This window comes from Scyliorhinus torazame, chromosome 21, assembly GCF_047496885.1.
Source record: "Scyliorhinus torazame isolate Kashiwa2021f chromosome 21, sScyTor2.1, whole genome shotgun sequence".
NCBI lineage: Eukaryota > Metazoa > Chordata > Chondrichthyes > Carcharhiniformes > Scyliorhinidae > Scyliorhinus > Scyliorhinus torazame.
In genome coordinates this window covers 106,125,544-106,144,770 of record NC_092727.1, presented here as the reverse complement: position 1 = coordinate 106,144,770, position 19,227 = coordinate 106,125,544, and positions in this window count along the sequence as shown.

Below are 19,227 nucleotides of genomic sequence, written 5' to 3'. Positions count from 1 at the left end.
CCAGAAAAATAATCTTGTTATTTTATTCAGTCACAAATATCATGGGAAAGGGATTAGCATTTTACCTGTTATTTTATTCATCTTTCTAATTGGACTTCAGGCTTCAACTTCTATTCCCCCCTCTCCAGTTTTGAGTTTTGTAATACGTTCTTATTAATGTAACAAGTCCCTTTAAGCTTTAAAGTCCAAATATAGGGCTCTGGCTAAACTCCTCCCTTATCTACACCCCTCTATAGAATATATTCCTTCTTGTATTGCAATTTGTTTATTTTCCTATGAAGTTGAAAAGGTCTCTGTTCATGCAACTCTGACTAGATGTTCCAATGAAATTGATACTTCCAGCTCCCCAGTGTATTTCCACATTCCATACATTGCACTACAAGCATTTTAACTTTAAAATAAAATGCTAATCCATTTCCCATGATATTTGTGACTGAGCTACCCCCAACTTCACTTTAGTTCTCCCCCACCTGTTTATAACTAGTCTATTTGATTTTATTGCTCCACTCCATATCTCTCTTACAAAATTGTTTTCTGAAGGTGCGATGTCACAGTGGTGAAAATAGTGGTCTTGCTATTGAATAAGATTTGAATTTCAGTTTAGAATCTAAAGCATACCAAGTTGCATGCTGACCAGCCACATTGGGAAGGGGGATGGAATTCATCTTAGAGTGACTCATGGAAATGGCACAGAAAGGCTTCAGATTTGCTAGGAGAAGCTCATTCATAACTTATGGTTGGCCAGGCAGCCGGACTGCATAATGACAAATTGAAGTTGAGAAGGTTTGTGAAGCAATAAACCAGGTTGTCGTTAGCTAGTGAAACCTTTACACAAGTCTGTGATTATGGATTTAAGAGAGATGAATATCGCAATGTGAACACAGGTAGCTAGTGTACAGACAAACTACACAAGCATCTTTTGACACAAAATGATGGGCTGAATTATATGCTCTTAAAATGGAATTCCTAGGGCAGCATGGTGGCGCAGTGTTTTGACTGATGCCTCACGGCACCGAGGTCCCAGGTTCGATCCCGGCTCTGGGTCACTGACCGTGTGGAGTTTGCACAATCTCCCCGTGTTTGCGTGGGTTTCGCCCCCACAACCCAAAGATGTGCAGGCTAGGTGGATTGGCCACGCTAAATTGCCCCTTCATCGGAAAAAATGAATTGGTTACTCTAAATTTATGGAAAAGAAAAAAATGGAATTCCTGTATTACACTCAAGGAATTCCTGTAGTCCCAGGGAAGCATAATATCCGGAGTGGTGACCTCAGGTCGTGTATTTGGCATCATTATGCCAGTGGGTCATTTCAGGCCGCCTGTAGAGGGCGGAGCTGGGTCATCCAGCCTGCAGAGCATCACAGCATAAAGATTTTCACAGGGACCATGTTTTGCCATGCCCATCAATTAATTATCCTCACGACAGACAATAGTAGTCAACGAGAAAGAGCCAGAGGCTTTGCAGCCAGCGCTGGTTTCCCAAAGGTGCAAAAGGTAATTGACTGCACCCATGTCACCATCAGGGCACCAACAGGGTAGCTGGGGGCATTTATGAACTGAATGGGGTACCACTCTATTAATGTCCAGATATGTGCAACCACCAACAACATATCATGCAGGTGTGTGTAAGATACACAGGAGCAGCCATGCCTCTTACCTTCTCTGGCACTGCCTGGTACCAGGGATGTTTTCTGGACTGGACGCATTGAAAGGATGGCTGCTTGGTGATAAAGGTGATCCTCTGAAGTAGTGGCTCATGACTTCTCAATGTTGGGACAGATTCTGAGTGCCATTATAACAAGAACCACGACACTGCCAGATCCATCATTGAACACACAACAGATGCTTCTGCAGATCAGGTGGATCTCTGCTGAATGCACCATCAAGGGTGTCTCTGATGGTTGTGGTCTGCACAACCTGGCACTGCAGAGTGAGGGTGTCCTTTTGCAGTGTTCATGGAGGACAAAATATTCCTCTGCTGAGGAGGCAGAGGAAGAGACGGATAATCTGCAGCAGTCAGATATGAAAGGAAAGATATACCGGTATTGGAGGCAGTCTAGAGAAGTTTCCTTCGGTTGATCCCGGGTATGGAGCGATTTTCTTGTGAGGAGAGGGTGAGCCAGATGATCCTGGAGTTTAGAAGAATGAGAGGCAACCTTACTTAGTGAGCCATATGGGGCTGGATTCTCCACTGTCGGGATTCTCCGTTGCGCCTGCAGTGCACCCACGCCCGGGGTTTTCCCGATGGCGTGGGCTGCCCACAATAGGAAATCCCATTGGCTGGCTGGTGGGACGGAGAATCCCGCTGCCGGTGGGGGCGCGCTGCACCAGAAAACTGGTGCGGCGGGACGGGGAATCCCGCCCACAGGAATTTCAGGGGCTTGACAGGCTAGATGCTGAGAGGATGTTTCCCCTTGTGGGAGAGTCTAGAACCAGAGGGCATAATCTCAGAGTAAAGGGTCACCCATTTAAGACAGGGATGAGGAGGAATTGCTTTTCTTGGAGGGCAGTGAATCTGTGGAATTCTTTACCTCAGAGGGCTATTGAGGCTGGGACATTAAGTAGCTTCAAGGCTGAGATAGACGTATTTTTAATCAACAAGGGTTATGGGGGTACGGCAGGAAAGTGGAGTTGCGGATTATCACATCAGATCAGACATGATCCTCTTGAATGGCAGAGCAGAGGGGCGGGCGGCACGATGACACTGCTGCCTCACAGCATCAGGGACCAGGTTCAATTCCGGCCTTAGGTGACTGTGTGGAGTTTACACTCTCTCCCTGTATCTGCGTGGGTTTCCTCCGGGTGCTCCGGTTTCTTCCCACAGCCCAAAGATGTGCAGGTTAGGTGGATTGGCGTGCTATAATTGCCCCTTAGTGTCCAAAAGGTTAGGTGGAGTTACTAGGATAGGATGGAGGCGTGGGCTGAGGTAGGGTGCTCTTCCCAAGGGCCGGAGCAGACCCGACGGACCGAATGGCCTTCTTCGGCACTGTAGGGATTCTATGGAGAGTCAGTGGGCCGAATGGTCGCCTTCTGCTCCTATGTCTTATGTCCTCCTCGAGATTGCCTTGAAGGCTTGACAACACAGGAATGCTTAAGAATGCTGAGAAGGTTCCAATAAATCAGTATCCCCAAATATATCAGCTTCATGGCCAGTGTTTTCTTCTTTATTTTCTTACTTTATATGAAAAACAGATTGTTATCTTGGATAATTTCAGACATTGAAAACATATCAATCATGTTGATGCAGATAATCACAGAAGTCCATCACTGGAACCTCTTGCACACACACACACATAGTGAATAAACTGGTGAAAATTTGCAAGATGTTGAAAAAATAAATTATTTATATACACTGCAACATATGCAAATAATATACATAAGAAATATACCCCTGCACACCCAGGTGTGACGACTGTGGGGTTTTCTTCCGCATACTATAGTGTGTTGCTCCAGCTGCCAGCTGCCATGGAGACAAGATGTTGAGTCTTATACCACCAAGTCTGTAACTAATTTTGGCCACCATCCTCTGGTCGTCTGAAGCCAGAGGGCCCTGGCATGTTGGGAGTTTCCTGCATGGTGGCAGGAGGCCTGTCTGCCGGCGTGCCAGTCAAAAGGTATCTGTGCCAATGACGGAGGGCAGAGGAGAAGCTGACTCTATCTGTGCAGCCTGAGAAATGCCCCCTCTAATGCCAAATGCATCCTCTGCTGCTCACCCTCCACCATGAGTTCCACTTGGCCCTCCCTGCTTTCCTGAGAGGCACCAGCAGCTGTAAGTTACTCCGGCCTCCTCATCCCTCTCTCACTCTAGCTCTGGGCCTCTGAGCTCAGAGACAAGGGGTGGGATCCTCTGTTCCTGAGGCTAAGTGTTGGCACTGTCAAAACGCCGTCGCGTTTCTCGGCGGAGTCAACATGGCCTCACGATCAGCAATTCTGGCCCCTACAGGGGGCCTGCACGTGCTGATCCCGGCATAAACTGGGCACCGTGGGGTCCGCACATGCGCAGTGGCACCGGCGCCAACGCGCGCATGCGCAGTGGCTCCCATCTCCGCGCCGTCCTCGATGCAACATGGCGCAGGGCTAAAGGGGCCGGCACGGAAGGAGGCCGCCAGCCCGAGAGGCCGGCCCACCAATCGGTGGGCCCCGATCGCAGGCCAGGCCACAATGGAGGCTACCCCCGGGGTTGATACCCCCCTCGACAGGCCGCCCCAGAGCCTTCCACGCCGAGGTCCCGCCGGCTGAGAGCAGATTAGAACGGCGCCGGTGCGACTTGGGCTTTTTGTTACGGCCGCTCGGCCCATCCTGGGCTGAGAATCGGTGGGGGGGGGCCGTGTAGAACGGCACCCGACCGGCACCGTGCCGACCACGCCAGCGCCAATGGTGCCGATTCTCCGCTCTGTGGAGAATCACGTCCCGGCGTCGGAGCAGCATGGCGCGATTCGCACCGGTCGCAGCGATTGTCCGGCCCGGCCCCGGGCTGAGAGAATCCCACCCACTCTGCTGGAGTACAGGTCAGAATGCCAACGCACTATTACGTTAGTTATCTGCTGGCTTTGGTCCTCCATAACATTCGTCGGTCTATCAATGGAGGAAGCCGTATGTTCTGTTGAGTAGGTCATCGCAGCACTGATGACCTGGATGGACTCCTCCAAAGTCCATGCCAGACCGTGCAACCCCTTTGGTATCTCTGGGGATTGTAATGTGGATATGAGGCGACAGCTTGTCAGCCTCCTGAGTGTCAATCACAAACCTGGCAAATCCCGCACCGTTTTTCATTGGAATCGATTGTGTTCCACATGGTCCGGTGCCAGCCCCTCCACAGTCGCTGAATCGCTCCAGGTTCAGCGGCTGTTTTGCTGCCATGAAAGTCCATGAATTCTGCGCCAGCATCAATACTTAGGGTGCGATTCTCCGGAATAATTTCGAAGTGTGGTAGTGAGCAGGAATTGCCTGCCGCGAGCTTCCCGGCGCTCGACCCAGCGAGGGTGCCAGAGAGTCAGCAACAATGCAAGGCAGTGCTGCCTGGGATGAGGTGACGGCAGCTGTGAGTTTGGGAAGTGTGACCAGGGGGACTGGCATTCAGTGCAGTAAGAAGACCTACACCGGGCAGTATGAGTGAGTAGACACCAATGCCCCCCCATCCTCCCCAAGGGAGCATCCACCCCCCAACTCCCCATACGACCCCCAACCCTTCCTCCAACCCCTCCCCCTTCAACACCCCACCCTCCCTTCACCCCACCCCCACCACTGTGAACCATACAAGTGGCTAACGATGCCCCCTCTGTGTCTCCTCAGGAAAAGCTCTCCTATATTCGTCGGGAGAGGGCCCAGACTGGGAGGGGTGCCGGACTTAAGGGCCAGGATTCTCGGAGCCTCCGCGCCGAAATGGCGCTCGACGCAGGGGTGGAGAATGGGGCCTCAGACCTGCAATCGGGTCCGACGCCAGGATGGGATTCTCTGGCGACCGGAGAATTGCCGCCAGTCGCGCGCGCGGTAGACGCGGCGCCGGTTGAGGGCGTTGAAAGAGGCCCCAGCGGCGATTCTCCGTGGTCGACTGGCCAAGTTCCCGCCAGTATGGTTCACGTATGGTTCCACTCGGCGGGAACTCGGCGTCGCGGCTGTGGTGGCCGTCCTGGTGGGGGGCAGGGCGATGAGTTTCCGGGGGGGCTTCCACGTCGGCCAGGCCCGCGATCGGGGACAGCCGATTGGTAGGCACGCCCGATCTGGGGGAGGGGGCCTTCCTTCTTCCGCGCCAGCCCGCTGTGTGGCTCCGCCATGTTGCACGTCGCCGCGCGCATGCGCGGACCCAGGGCCAGCAGTGCAGGGCCGCGTACGGCAGCTGGAGCAGCGCAGAGCACTCCGCCGCCGTGTTGGCCCCCTGTGGGCCACGGAATCGCTGGGCCAAGAGGCCCGTTGACGTCGGCGTCAAGACTTAGCTACGTTTTTGGAGAATCCCAGCCAAGAATCCTCACCTCCTTCAAGAAGCCGTCCCTGGAGGTGACTGGGGTGGCCAAGGACAGATCGGACACCGCAGAGGTGAGGGATCACCGGGCCCAACTGGAGGACCTGTCAAACGTGAGTTCTTGTTGTCTTACTGACTGACCCATTCTCCCACTGACCTCATGTCCATTCTCCCACAGGTCCTCCAGCTGCCGGCCCATCCCAGGCAGCACCCTCTCCTTACTCCGAGGAGAACACCTCGGAGGAGGTCTGATGGAGACAATATGGTGGCAATGCGTGCCACCGAGACCAACACCGCTAGGGTGGCGATTGCAATGGACAGCCTGGTGCACGACATCAGCACCATGAGTGAAGGTTTCCAAGGCGTCACGCAGTCGGTGATGGCCGTGGCTGAAAGTCTCGGCAGAATGTCTGACTCGCTGGGGAGTGTCACCCAGTACCAGACTGACCTTGATGAGGTTCTACGGGACATGTCCCGCTCAGAGATGAGATTGCCCGAGGCACTGCAGAGCTTATCCCAGTCGCAGGTGGGCATTGCCGAGGTGCTGTGGAGCATGTCTCAATCACTGAGGAGCATCGCCGAGGGCATCGATACGATGGTGCGGACCATGGGGAACTGCCATGGATAGTAGAGCCAGATGAGGTAGGGGCAGCCAGGGCTCAAACTAGCTGCCACTCCTTCCCAAGGTGAACCCCATGGCCCTATGGGGACCAAGCTGGAGGAGGGGGCGCTGAGTGCCAACCCGGACCCGAACCATGGAGTGGCCACGGTGGCCACCAGCTCCCCTGAGTTCCACCTCACATGTGCCGCCGACAAGTGAGCCAGGGCCCTCCGGCCTCAGAGCACCCAAAGGACGCCTGCCAGGGGCATCAAAGGCCAAGGGACAAGGTAAGCAGCTGGCTGCCTCCACCTCTGATGTGCATCCTGGGGACACACCTAGACGTAGTGGTAGAGCTAGGAAGGCAAAGCACATTGAGGATCACTGAGGGGGAGGGGTAGTGGGTTAGGAGGGTAGTTAGGGGGTGGGGGGGGGGGTATTTGGGGGGAACCACACCATCGGTAATGGGGAATTGTAAAACACATTAAACACCTTTGTGCACAACCAGGATGATGCCTCTGTCATTTTCCTCCACAACGCGGGCAGACCTCCGGCCCGTTTGCCCATCTCGCCAGGCAGGCATTCACACCCCCCCCCCCCCCACCCACCCACCACCCCGTGGCACTCACCCACCCTAAGCCCATGGAAATGTCCCCAGAGCTGTGTCCCATCCCCTGGGTGTTCGGATGTTGGCTGCTGCGTCTGTGGCCTTGCGTCCTGCAGTGTTCAAGCGCAGTGTCCAGGCATCACAGTGTGATTGGGATGCCAGGTATTGACTCCCACATGCTACATGGTCCGCCCGCCAATACGGATTCACCTGGGATGTGTGAAGAGTTCACTTAACCACGATTGTCAAGTCCCTATCAGCAATAGCTTTCAGCTGCAAGGCCAGAGGCTCCAGCTGTCAGTGGGGGGGTTATGGGTGGTCTTTGGGGCAGACGGGCAGGGTCAAGGGTTGCCCCCAGAATGGGTACACATGATCCAGGGGTTGGCATGGCGGTGTTGCGAGCGGTTGTCCCCCAACACGCCCCCCACCCTCCTATGATGACCCACCCCTGCGGAGGGTCCCTCACCCCCACCGGGCAATGGGGTGGCAAGCCCAGTGATCCCGGGCTCTTTGCCTGTGAGCAAAGCTGGCTACTCCCCTCCTCGGCTCCCCACAGAAGCCCTTCCGCCAGGTTCACGTTGTTCAAAAGGAACACTAATCAGCATCAGCGTGAGCACTTGCTGGTGAGGCCGCTGAATGACAGAAGGCCGTTGGCTATGAGGTGGCTCTCGTTTATTGTATGGAAATGGGGCTTAAGTGGTGATAATTGGTTTCTTGCTATGCTACGACGGGATTCCGATTTTGCTTACGGTAGCAGACTGGTTGCATCATAAACTGTCTGGCACCTGGCGCAGTTCTCATTTTTGGCCTCTCCCGTTTATCTTTTTATAACTTTATTGGTATCACAAGTAGGCTGACATTAACACTGCAATGGAGTTACTGTGAAAATCCCCTCGTTGCCACATTCCAGGCCTGTTCGGGTACACAGAGGGAGAATTCAGAATGTCCAAATTACCATACAGCACGTCTTTCAGGACCTATGGGAGGAAACCAGAGCACCCGGAAGAAACCCACGCAGACACGGGGAGAACGTGCAGACTCCGCACAGACAGTGGCCCAAGCCGGGAATCGAACCCAGGTCCCTGGCGCTGTGAAGCAACAGTGCTAACCACTGTGCTACCTTGCTGCCCCATCGGCCTCAATTCGCTTGAGCGAGAATGTAACGAGGCTGGAGAATCACGCCCTTAGTCTCAGGAACGGAGAATCCCGCCCCAGGTTTTTTAAAGCCTGTTTTCTAATTTGCTGAGTTTGTAAAAAATAAATTCAGAGTACCCAATTCATTTTTTCCAATTAAGGGGCAATTTAGCGTGGCCAATCCACTGACCCTGCACCTCTTTGGGTTGTGGGGGTGAGACCCACGCAGACGCGGGGAGAATGTGCAAACTCCACACGGACAGTGACCCGGGGCCGGCATCGAACCCGGATCCTCAGCGCCGTGAGGCAGCTGTGCTAACCACTGTGCCACCATGCCGCCCGCTAATGTGCTGAGTCAAGACTTAAGAATGATTCCTAAAAACATAAGGATAGACAATACCACCATAAAAGCTTTTAAACTTCCTTTGAAAATTACTTTAAAGCTTTTTCTTATGTTTGCTTAGCATGAAAAGAACTTGAAAGGCCCTGGAGTTACTTTATGCATGCCATAGAAGAGGCCTGTTTAACACCTGTTGAAACCAAAACTGTCAGCAATGTATAAATTTTGAGACTTCTGAGTAAAAATGGCTATATTTGAATATGTGTTCACTTTCTTAATTCTAAAGTATAATATCCCGAATACATATGAGTTCTATCTATTTATTCATTTCTATCCTTTGCAGTAGGGTCAGCTGCAATCCAATGCTATTTCTTGCCTGGTTAAGGTCCTGAAAGCGTCTCATCAGTAATAACAGTCGTACATATTTTAAAACGTTCACTCACCTCTTCCGGTGTTGGAAATGATCTAATTTAGCAATGAGACTTTATGTTTCTCTCAAAACGGTGATCCCCGATGCAGTTCTCTGTCAAAGGTCCCTCTACATGAATCATAACCTGCCACCTCTATGCCCAGATGTCCACCCCCATCGGGCTCACAGCCCACCATCCACAGAAGCTGTCGTCCAGCATCTCACCAGGCTACCATTAATTCGCCGCCACGTGCATTGTCCGCCATCTTTCAAAGGCGGGGACAGGGGTCAACGAGCTGCCAACACCTGAAAAGGACTCCCGCCCATATTCTTTTTTTTAATAAATATTTTTATTCTCCTCCTTTTTCACATTTGCATCAAAATGTACAACAGATAATCAACAATAACAACAAATACAATAGCAATCCCCCAGCCAACAATCCCCTTATCCCACCCACCCTCAAACAGCTCACAACATTTTGAATACAAAACACCAATGAAAAAGAATCATCAATAACTTATATATTCCAACCCCCCCCCCCCCCCCCCCAATGTTCGATGTCATTCAATTCATGAAAATACATGATGAACAAGGCCCATTAGTTTTAGAACCCTTCCAACCTGCCCCTCAACTCGAACTTTACTTTCTCAAGCGTTAAGAACTCCAGCAGATCCCCCCGCCACGCCGAGGCGCAGGGCGGAGAAGCCGACTTCCACCCCCAACAGAAGCCTTCGGGCGATTAGCGAGGCGAAGGCATCTGCCTCCGCACCCGCTTCCAACCGAGCCGATCCGACACCACGAATATGGCTTCTAGGGGACCCGGTTTGAGTCTCACGAGCACCACCTTTGAGATTACCTTAAAGACCTCCCTCCAATACCTCTCCAGTTTTGGACAGGACCAAAACATATGCTCCCGCCCATATTCAAGGTACATATAATTCCGCCCAATGATCAAGGTGAACAAATAATACGTCAGAGATGTTTCTTTCCAAGACTTTCCTAGATTTTTGTAACTGCTATTGCATGTGCTTTTGATTGACTTAATTGTATATATTTTGTACTTTCAACTCTCGCCTATCTGGCACAGTGATAGTGTCAAAATTCATGGGATTTACAAAATATAGTTCAACTGCCAGTGCCAGGATATGAATGGAATCAACTTCAATGAGACAAGTTGTCTTTTCTTCTTAATGTGCCACTATCAGCACCCTTCTTAGTCACTATGACCATCATTTATCTTTTTATCATCTTTGTCAATCTCCACCCATCGGTGACCTTCTGTCCAGCCCCACGGCCCCCACCCCACAACCGTACCATTCTCATCCTGTTTCCAGTTCTCCCCAGCTTTGACAAAGAGTCATCCAGACTCAACACGTTAGCTGCCTTCTCTCGCTACAGACGCTGCCAGACCTGCTGAGATTGTCCAGTATTTTCGGTTTTTGTTTCAAATTCCGCATTCCACAGTAATTTGCTTTTACCTTGGCTTTTTCTTCTCCCTGCCTTTGCTTATGAAATATTATGAATTTACTGTGAAAATTCTAAGTCTTGCATAGGCTATGATATTTTATTTAAGAGAGTCAGCACTGTGGCATTCTTTGTAATTCTTGTTCTCAGGATGGATGTCGCGGGGCAGCACAGTGGCGCAGTGGTTAGCGCTGCTGCATCACGGCGCAAGGTCCCAGGTAAAATCCTGGCTCTGGGTCACTGTCCGTGTGTTTGCACATTCTCCCCGTGTTTGAGCTGGTTTCGCCCCCACAACCCAAAGATGTGCAAGGTCGGTGGATTGGCCGCTAAATTGCCCCTTAACTGGAAAAATGAATTGGGTACTCTAGATTTATTTAAAAAAGGATGGATGTCATGGTGTTCACAAAGACCACAGAAGCTAAGTTCATTAGCAAAGCTAACATTTATTAAAGCTCGACCACTTACTCCTATAATAAACAATAGTCCAGTAATCTACAATCTACACTCAACTAACACTAGTCTCTACACTCTATCTGTAACTGTACTGTCCTGTCTTTCATTGCTCTCTCTAGCTCTCCTTATCTCTTTCCCAGATGTCTGTGAGTCAATGCATTATATAGTTCTGCATCTAGCTCCATCTAGTGGTTAATAATGATGTGACATTAACACTTTATATTCTGAACATTTCCCATAATGTTACAATCAATAGGTGAATCTGGCACTGTTGCATTTCAAACAGCTTTTGGACTACCCATGCTGAATTGCACCATAAACCAAAGTGAAGATGGGGGCACAAATGACTCCGCGCAACCCACCGTGTGTTTCACAGCGGCAGAGGTGGCCCGCCATTGGCCAGCGACGGGATCTTCTGCTCTCCCTGTTGTCAACTGGGTTCCCCGTTGAATGCTCCCCTCGCAGCTGGGAAATACATGGCGGGGGGTGCACCGACCGCGGGACTGGAACATCCCGCTGGCGTGAATGGCCGGAAAATCCCAGTGCTGTTAGCTGATTGCAGCCGGAATGATCAGAGGGGAGCTACCATTGGCAGCAGCACCCTCGAGTCAGGGAGAAGTCAGCGGGAAGGATAGAAATAAAATCAACCAGGTTTCCCGCTCTTGACTACAATTCAGAAATCCCTGCTGGAAGTATGTGTGTACGTCAGGGGAAGACAGGTTTAGGCGGTCTTATTTCCCCCTCTGGTCAAAGGCTGCTGAGTCATTGTCAGGGCTAACACATGCATGGTGGTTACTAAGGTGACGTACAGCAGCACTTCTACAAAATTGCACCTTAGCTGCGTGCTACCACTATTCGAAGGAGTAAACTGGCAAGAAACAAAGGGAGAAGTCGTGGCATTCAATGAAGCTTTTAAGCCAAGAATGGGTGATCACTGAAGATCAATCATTCCCTATTCAAGCAGAAGATTTTCAACATAACCATTTAAGAATTTCAAGTGAGTACCAGTAGAACTGAAGAGAATTCCAAATGTTGAATTATGTCAGGAAAAGATCATTCACATAAATAGATTTGGAAAACGCAGCATTTGCCTCGGGCAGATTTCCATTTTCAATAGCAGTGAGTTTCCCTGATATGCTGACCCAGCACCACTCAAAACAGTCTAATCGGCCATACATATTATTCTGATTCTGGGAATCTAACTGTGTGCAAAATGGCTTCCACTTTTCCCTGCAGTCCCTGCACTTATTTAACAGTATGTGAAATGCCTAGCGATTTTAGTTAAATGTTATGGAAATGTAAGTCTTTCCTTTCAGCTGGAAACACACAGCAGGTCAGTTTTCATCTGCTAAGTGTTTTCAATTTTTTCTCTTTTGCTTCAGATTTCCAGAATTTGCAGTATTTTGTTATTTTTCCTGCAAGAATTGAGTCAAATGAAAAGCACTGAAATAAAAGAACAAAATATACCAGAAGCATGTAAAAGGTTAGTCAGGACCTATGAAGAGAAAGGACAAGTTATGACATTCTTTCATAAAACTTAGCCCGAATGTTGGCACAATGCAATTCAGAGAACAGAGCTACCTGTTGTTAAACAATGCCGTGGTTTCAAAAGTGAGGAATTCAAAATGTCATGAAAGATTGCTCGATGATCTGCTAGCAACCTAAGTTATTGCTGTGTCTGGAGAGTGACCGACTCCATCACTGCTTCATTCTCTGCTGCAGCCTCTTGTGGCTCCCAACTCCAAATGCCAGTACCTTTTCTCTGCTTCCTCCTGCTTTATTCACTGACCCGAGTTCACTCTGAGCCCCTGTAGCTTTCCTCTCGAAATCTCACATCCTTCTCAGAAAACGGTGATCACAATGCCTTCCTCCATCTCCCAACATCCCAAAAACCCTCCACGTACGTGCCTGTGCCCTATAACGACAACATATTTTCAATCCTGGGCAACACGGTAGCACAGTGTGTAGTACTGTTGCTTCACAGCTCCAGGGTCCCAGGTTTGATTCCCGGCTTGGGTCACTGTCTGTGCAGTGTCTGCACTGATGTGTTGGGTGTTCTGGATCACATACAGGTCACCAACACTTGAAGTAGTGCAACACTATTTTATTAAAAGGTTAACTATTTAAACATACTTGAACTGTGGGTAAATACGATACCAGCTTTAACTAAAGACCTTTGCCTTGTCCTAACCAGTTGATGCACTCAGCACATGGTGAATGTCTGTGTTGCAGGCTGTGAGCTCTGTGCTCCCAGCTAGCTGCTACTCTGATGTCCCCTGTCTTTATAGTGCATGTGCTCTCACTGGTGATTGGCTGTGGTGTTGTGTATGTTGATTGGTCCCACTGTGTGTCCATCAGTGTGTGTCTGCACCATGATATACTGGTGTATATTATGGCATGCACGTTCTCCACGTGTCTGCGTGGGTTTCCTCCGGGTGCTCTGGTTTCCTCCCACAGTCCAAAGATGTGCAGGTTAGGTGGATTGGCCATGTTAAATTGACCTTAGTGTCCAAAAAGGTTAGGTAAGGTTACTGGGTTTCAGGGATAGGATGGAGGCGTGGGCTTAAGTAGGGTGCTCTTTCCAAAGGCTGGTGGGGCCATGCAGACCCGATGGGACGAATGGCTTCTTTCTGCACTGTCAATTCTACCAAATAGGAATACCCTCTTCACAAATTCTGCCACATCTGCAGTGCCCCTCCCACTTTCCGGAATCATGCAGGTCTCATGCTTCCACATGCTCTGACCCTTGCTCTCAGATCCAAAACTCCACAAACTATCAAACCCCGAAGCCCCATATCCAATATTTCCACAATCGAGCACTACTCATGCAGCACTGCAACAACCTGGAAAACACAACTCTAGACTGCGCACCCCAGTCTACTATTCTCAGACTTTGGAAACTGTTCTTGCTATTCCCATGTCTACTCTATTTCCAAACCAATTCTTTACACCTCATTTGTACCATTCCAATACTTCAGAGTTCAATATTTCCCCATTCCTCCCAATCCCAGTGCCTCCTCACCTAACATCAATTCTTTCTTCCCACGAGTCCCGAAAAACGTGCTGTTAGGTAAATTGGACATTCTGAATTCTCCCTCTGTATATCGGAACAGGCACCGGAATGTGGCGACTTGGGGCTTTTCACACTAACTTCATTGTAGTGTTAATGTAGCCTACTTGTGATAATAAAGATTATAATATATATGTATATATATATCCTCTTGCAAGTGTTGCCAAATGCCAAAAACCTCATTCCTGCTAATTGAACATTCCATGCCTACCCTACCACCTTCTCCTAAAATCTCAGGCTTTCTAACAGATCCCATGCTATCTCCCCAAACATCTGCCCCTTCACTCCTAAAATTGCGTACCCCAGGCCGCTCGAGCTTCCAATCTACTCCCCCATGCTTACTCATCATAAAACCACCTTCATTCCCAAAATTTCATAACCCAATCCCATTACTCCAAGACACTGAATTTCCCCACCTGCCCATGAACCCCATTTTTCCATTAACCATAAACACCCTCAACCCTTTTCATACGTCTATAAATCATCTTCCTAAATTCTCAAAATTCTGCATATGTAGATGTAAATACTTTCTACATTCTTGTTCCTCCATCTTTCTCTCCTTCAGTATCACCTTAATTTTTTTCCTTCAGTCTTGCACTTCATCCGACCAATCTCATTCATACTCATCTTCAAACTCTGAAACTCCTTTTTCCTGTGTCATTCCTACCTTGAGCTGCTCATCATTGAAACAAATCCCCGGCAACTTGCCACCTCCTTCCAACTCACTATCTGAAAATTGCCAAACTTTAAACTTAAAGCTACCTGTGTTTTGTGGCAGTCACCACTGTTGTATTATATTGTCTTTACTGCACTGCATACAAGGGTATTACGGTAAAGCCCCTGTACTACAGGTACGAGGGTAGATCCCTGCCTGCTGGCTCCGCCCAGTAGGCGGAGTATAAATGTGTGTGCTCTCCAAACTGCAGCCATTTCGGCAGCAGCTGAAGGAGGCCACACATCTCTGTGTAATAAAGCCTCGATTACTCTCTACTCTCGCCTCATCGTAATTGATAGTGCATCAATTTATTACACAGATGTTTGTAACTACACTTTTCATAATCAAGATGTTGCCCAAGGTGATGGGGAGGTGCTGATGTGGTGGTATTGTCACTGGACTAGTAACCTATAGATCCAGGGCAATGCTCTGGGGACCTGGGTTTAAATCCTGCCATGGCAAATGGTGAAATTAGAATTCAATAAAAATCTGGAATTAAAATAACTGTTACAGCCCTCATGGATACCACGAGCGAATTGATGATAAATCGCCCCGTGGGTTTCATAGAATATGAGTTCCCAGATTGAGCGGGTGGAGGCCCACCCAATAGGGTCTCACCAGTGGGGCCTTAAATATGGACCCCTAGATCTGGACTGGCAGTTCCCGATAGTCCCGGGCTGGGACATTCGTTTTGTCCGCACTGCACCCGTCCCCATTAGCGGCACCAGGCCTGTCAACAGGGGTATCAGTGGGTTCGCAGCCCGTGTCAGCAATATGCTCTGTGGTCACTGTTCTGTTTCCCCAGTGGGGTCTACTGTGGGTTTCCATACTGGGTGGATTGTGTGTTATCTCACCAGCAGGGTGGTGTTGCTCATTTTAGCCTTAGTTTACTTATTCTTATTCTGTCACCTTTGCTCATGAGTTGCCAGGTATCTTTCTGATACCGCCACGTGGTTCAAGTCCAAGTAATGATTAATAATGCAACACACCGCTTAGTAAGAGTTAAATCAACGCTCATTTATTATATACAGCAATTAATACTTCTACAATAATCCTACTTCTAGACTACTACCTACCACTAATAGGCCAATACTTAACTTTGGAAATGGCCCACCGGGTCAGGGAAACGAGTGGTCTTTCGAATTGGTTCTGAGCCTGCCGGATTCAAAAGCTGGTACAAGTCGATAGTCAGGAGCGCCTATCTGGTAGCGATCGCTGGAGTAAAACTTACAATTTCTTGTAGAAGGGTCTCGAAGGTTGCGAGCAGGAAGAGAAGGGTCGACTTGAACTTGGCCCCTATTCTTATAGTCCCCAGGGGCTTCCCGCCTCCCGGGGTGGACCTTGTACCTGGTTCCAAGTGATTGGACTTGGTCCCAATCACTTGCTTCGATATGCTCCAATACTGGAGCGATTCCTTGATCGGGGAGTGGTCATTTACCTTTCTTTGTGTTAGCCCCTGCTGACGCCGAAAGGTCTGGGTCGGCTTTGAGTTGCTAATTTGTAGCAATTGTTCCCGGGGATGGCTGGGTTGTTGTGATGTTGATGGCTGCAGATATCGGTCTGGACTGACTTCCCCAGAGGCGAATACACTGTTTTACCTGCAGCTGTCCATTTGAGTCCTGTTGGCTGATTTTCCCATCAGCCTCTTCCGTTCGCCATTTTAAATCGGGGTTTGACCATTCTAATCGGGAGTCAGCCAGTTTACATGGCTACAGTAGCAACTGGTTGTGCGACTCAGAAGGTAATCGTGTGCCACAAATTGCCTCCATGCTTAGAGGCTTGTGTGTGGCCAGGTCCTACAGATACGGGTGAGCGAGGGAAGTGTGCATCTGCTGGAAGCGGAGCTGCAGTGTGATGTGGATTGTGGGTGTGACACACAAAGTGGTGACAACCTGAGCAGGGGCAGGATGGATGGGAGCAGGGGCGCGGTGAGCAGGCAGCTCTTGGAGAGAGCTGGTGGTCCCGAGGGGTGGATTAGCTGATATTGTCACTGGTGTGGCCTCTGCCCGGAGAGGGGAAATGTGCCAGGGAGAGTGCCAAAAGTCATGGTGCGTGTCTCTGTTGTTTGAGGAGAGCTCTGCTATTCCTCTTTTTCCTCTGCAGTGCGGCTGCGCTTCTAATGAGTGCACCGAGGAGTGTCAGCACCTGGTGGGCCACTGATTGAGCTTGGCGACACTCATCCTGTTGATGATACTGCTGGGGTATGAGGGTTTGCAGAGGGGTGGTCTGGGTGATCAGTGAGCAGAATGAACAGCCAGGGGCCTGTAACTAGCTTAAAGGGTGCGCTTAAAACACATACTGCAGGGTTGACACGTTGGCTCAGTGGTTAGCACAGCTGCCTCATGGCGCCAAGGACCCGTGTTCGATCTTGGCCCCGTGGCACTGTGTGGAGTTTGCACGTTCTCCCCATGTCTGCGAGGGTCTCACCTCCACAACCCACGGATGTGCAACCTTAGGTGAATTGGCCACGCTAAATTGCCCCTTAATTGGAAAAATAAATTGGGTACTTTAAATTTAAAAAAACTAAAACACATACTGCAGCAATAGCGCTCTGACCCAGGTCACCCCGATCCTGAAGGGGACACCCCAAATCCACGGACATGTCACCAAATTGTTCTCCATTACTACCCCCAGCCCAGGCAGCCACCCACCAGCAAGCCCAACAGTTTTGGAGAGTTTTTTAAAGTTTCCTTACCTCCTTGCTCCTCCTCAGCAGCCGTGACGCCCAGGCCCAGTTTGCAAATATTTGCACTAATTCGTGCCCGGGTGACTTCCACCTAAGAGGGGTGAAGCATCATGGAAGGTCGGAGCATACGGTGCCCAACCCGCTAATCAGATTTAAATCCATGCAAGTGACGGTTCTGCGTGGCACAAGTTTTGATTTCATCACCAGGGAGGGACCAGAACATGGCGCTGGAATTGGCACCGGGTGCAAACCTCGATTTTTGAATTACACACAATTCTCCACCTGCTCGCAAATCGCGCTTCCGGTGTTGCAAAGTGGAGAATCCAGCCTTGTTTGTATCAAAATACTCCCAAATTCGATGACAGGTTTGTGCAATGTTAGCCAATTTAAATCAGAATGCTATTTAGAAACATATAGGAGCAGGAGGAGGCCCTTCGAGCCTGCCCTGCTAGTCATTAAGATCATGGACAATCATCCAACTCAATAGTCTGATCCCAAACAACCCCCCCCCCCCCACATCCTTTGATTCCATTCGCCCCCAGTGCTATATCTAACTGATTCTTGAAAACACATCAGCCTGAACTACTTCCTGTAGTAGCGAATTCCACGGGCTCACCACTCTCTGGGTGAAGAAATTTCTCCTAATCTCTGTCCTGAACAATCTACCCGTATCCTCAGAATCTGACCCCTGGTTCTGGAACCTCCACCATCGGGAACATCCTTCTTGCATCTGCCCTATCCAGTCCTGTTAGAATTTTATATGCTTCTATGGGATCCCCCCCCTCATTATTTTGAACTCCAGCGAATACAATCCGAACCGACTCAATCTCTCATACGTCAGTCCTGCCATTCCAGGAATATGTCTGGTAAACCTTCTCTAGAGCAAGAACATCCTTCCTCAGATAAGGAGACCAAAATTGCCCACGATATTCTAGGTGTGGCCTCACCAAGGCCATGTATGATTACAGCAAGACATCCCTGCTGCTGCACTCGAATCCTCTTGCTATGAAGGCCAACATACCATTAGCCTTCTTTACTGCCTGTGCCTGTATTGTGCATGCCTGGGCTTGTCCAGGCTGTCTCCGCCTGTGACTCCTCCCCTCGGGCTTATGTATAAAGGTGGCAAGTTTCCACCTCTGACCCAGTTCGGGTCCAGAGGCAGGAGGCTTGCTGTTTAGTGTATTAAAGCCTCAGTTACGTTCATCACTCGTCGTGTGTTATTGATGGTGTATCATGTCTGGTAAACCTTCTCTAGAGCAAGAACATCCTTCCTCAGATAAGGAGACCAAAATTGCCCACAATATTCTAGGTGTGGCCTCACCAAGGCCATGTATGATTACAGCAAGACATTCCTGCTGCTGCATTCTAATCCTCTTGCTATGAAGGCCAACATACCATTAGCCTTCTTTACTGCCTGCTGCACCTGCATGCTTGCCTTCAGTGACTGGTGTAAGAGGCCACCCAGATCTTGTTGCCCATTCCCCTCTCCTAATTTATGGCCATTCAGACAATAATCTGCCTTGCTATTTTTGCGACCAAAGTGGATAACCTCACATTTATCCAAATTATACTGCATCTGGCACTCCTTTGCCCATTCACTCAACTTGTCCAAATCACACTGAAAGATCTCTGCATCCTCTTCACAGCTCACACTCCCACCCAGCTTTGTGTCATCTGCAAATTTAGAGATGTTGGGTAGAATTCGATAATTTGGACATTCTGAATTCTCCCTCAGTGTACCCAAACAGGTGCCTGAATGTGGCGACTAGGGGCTTTTCACAGTAACGTCATT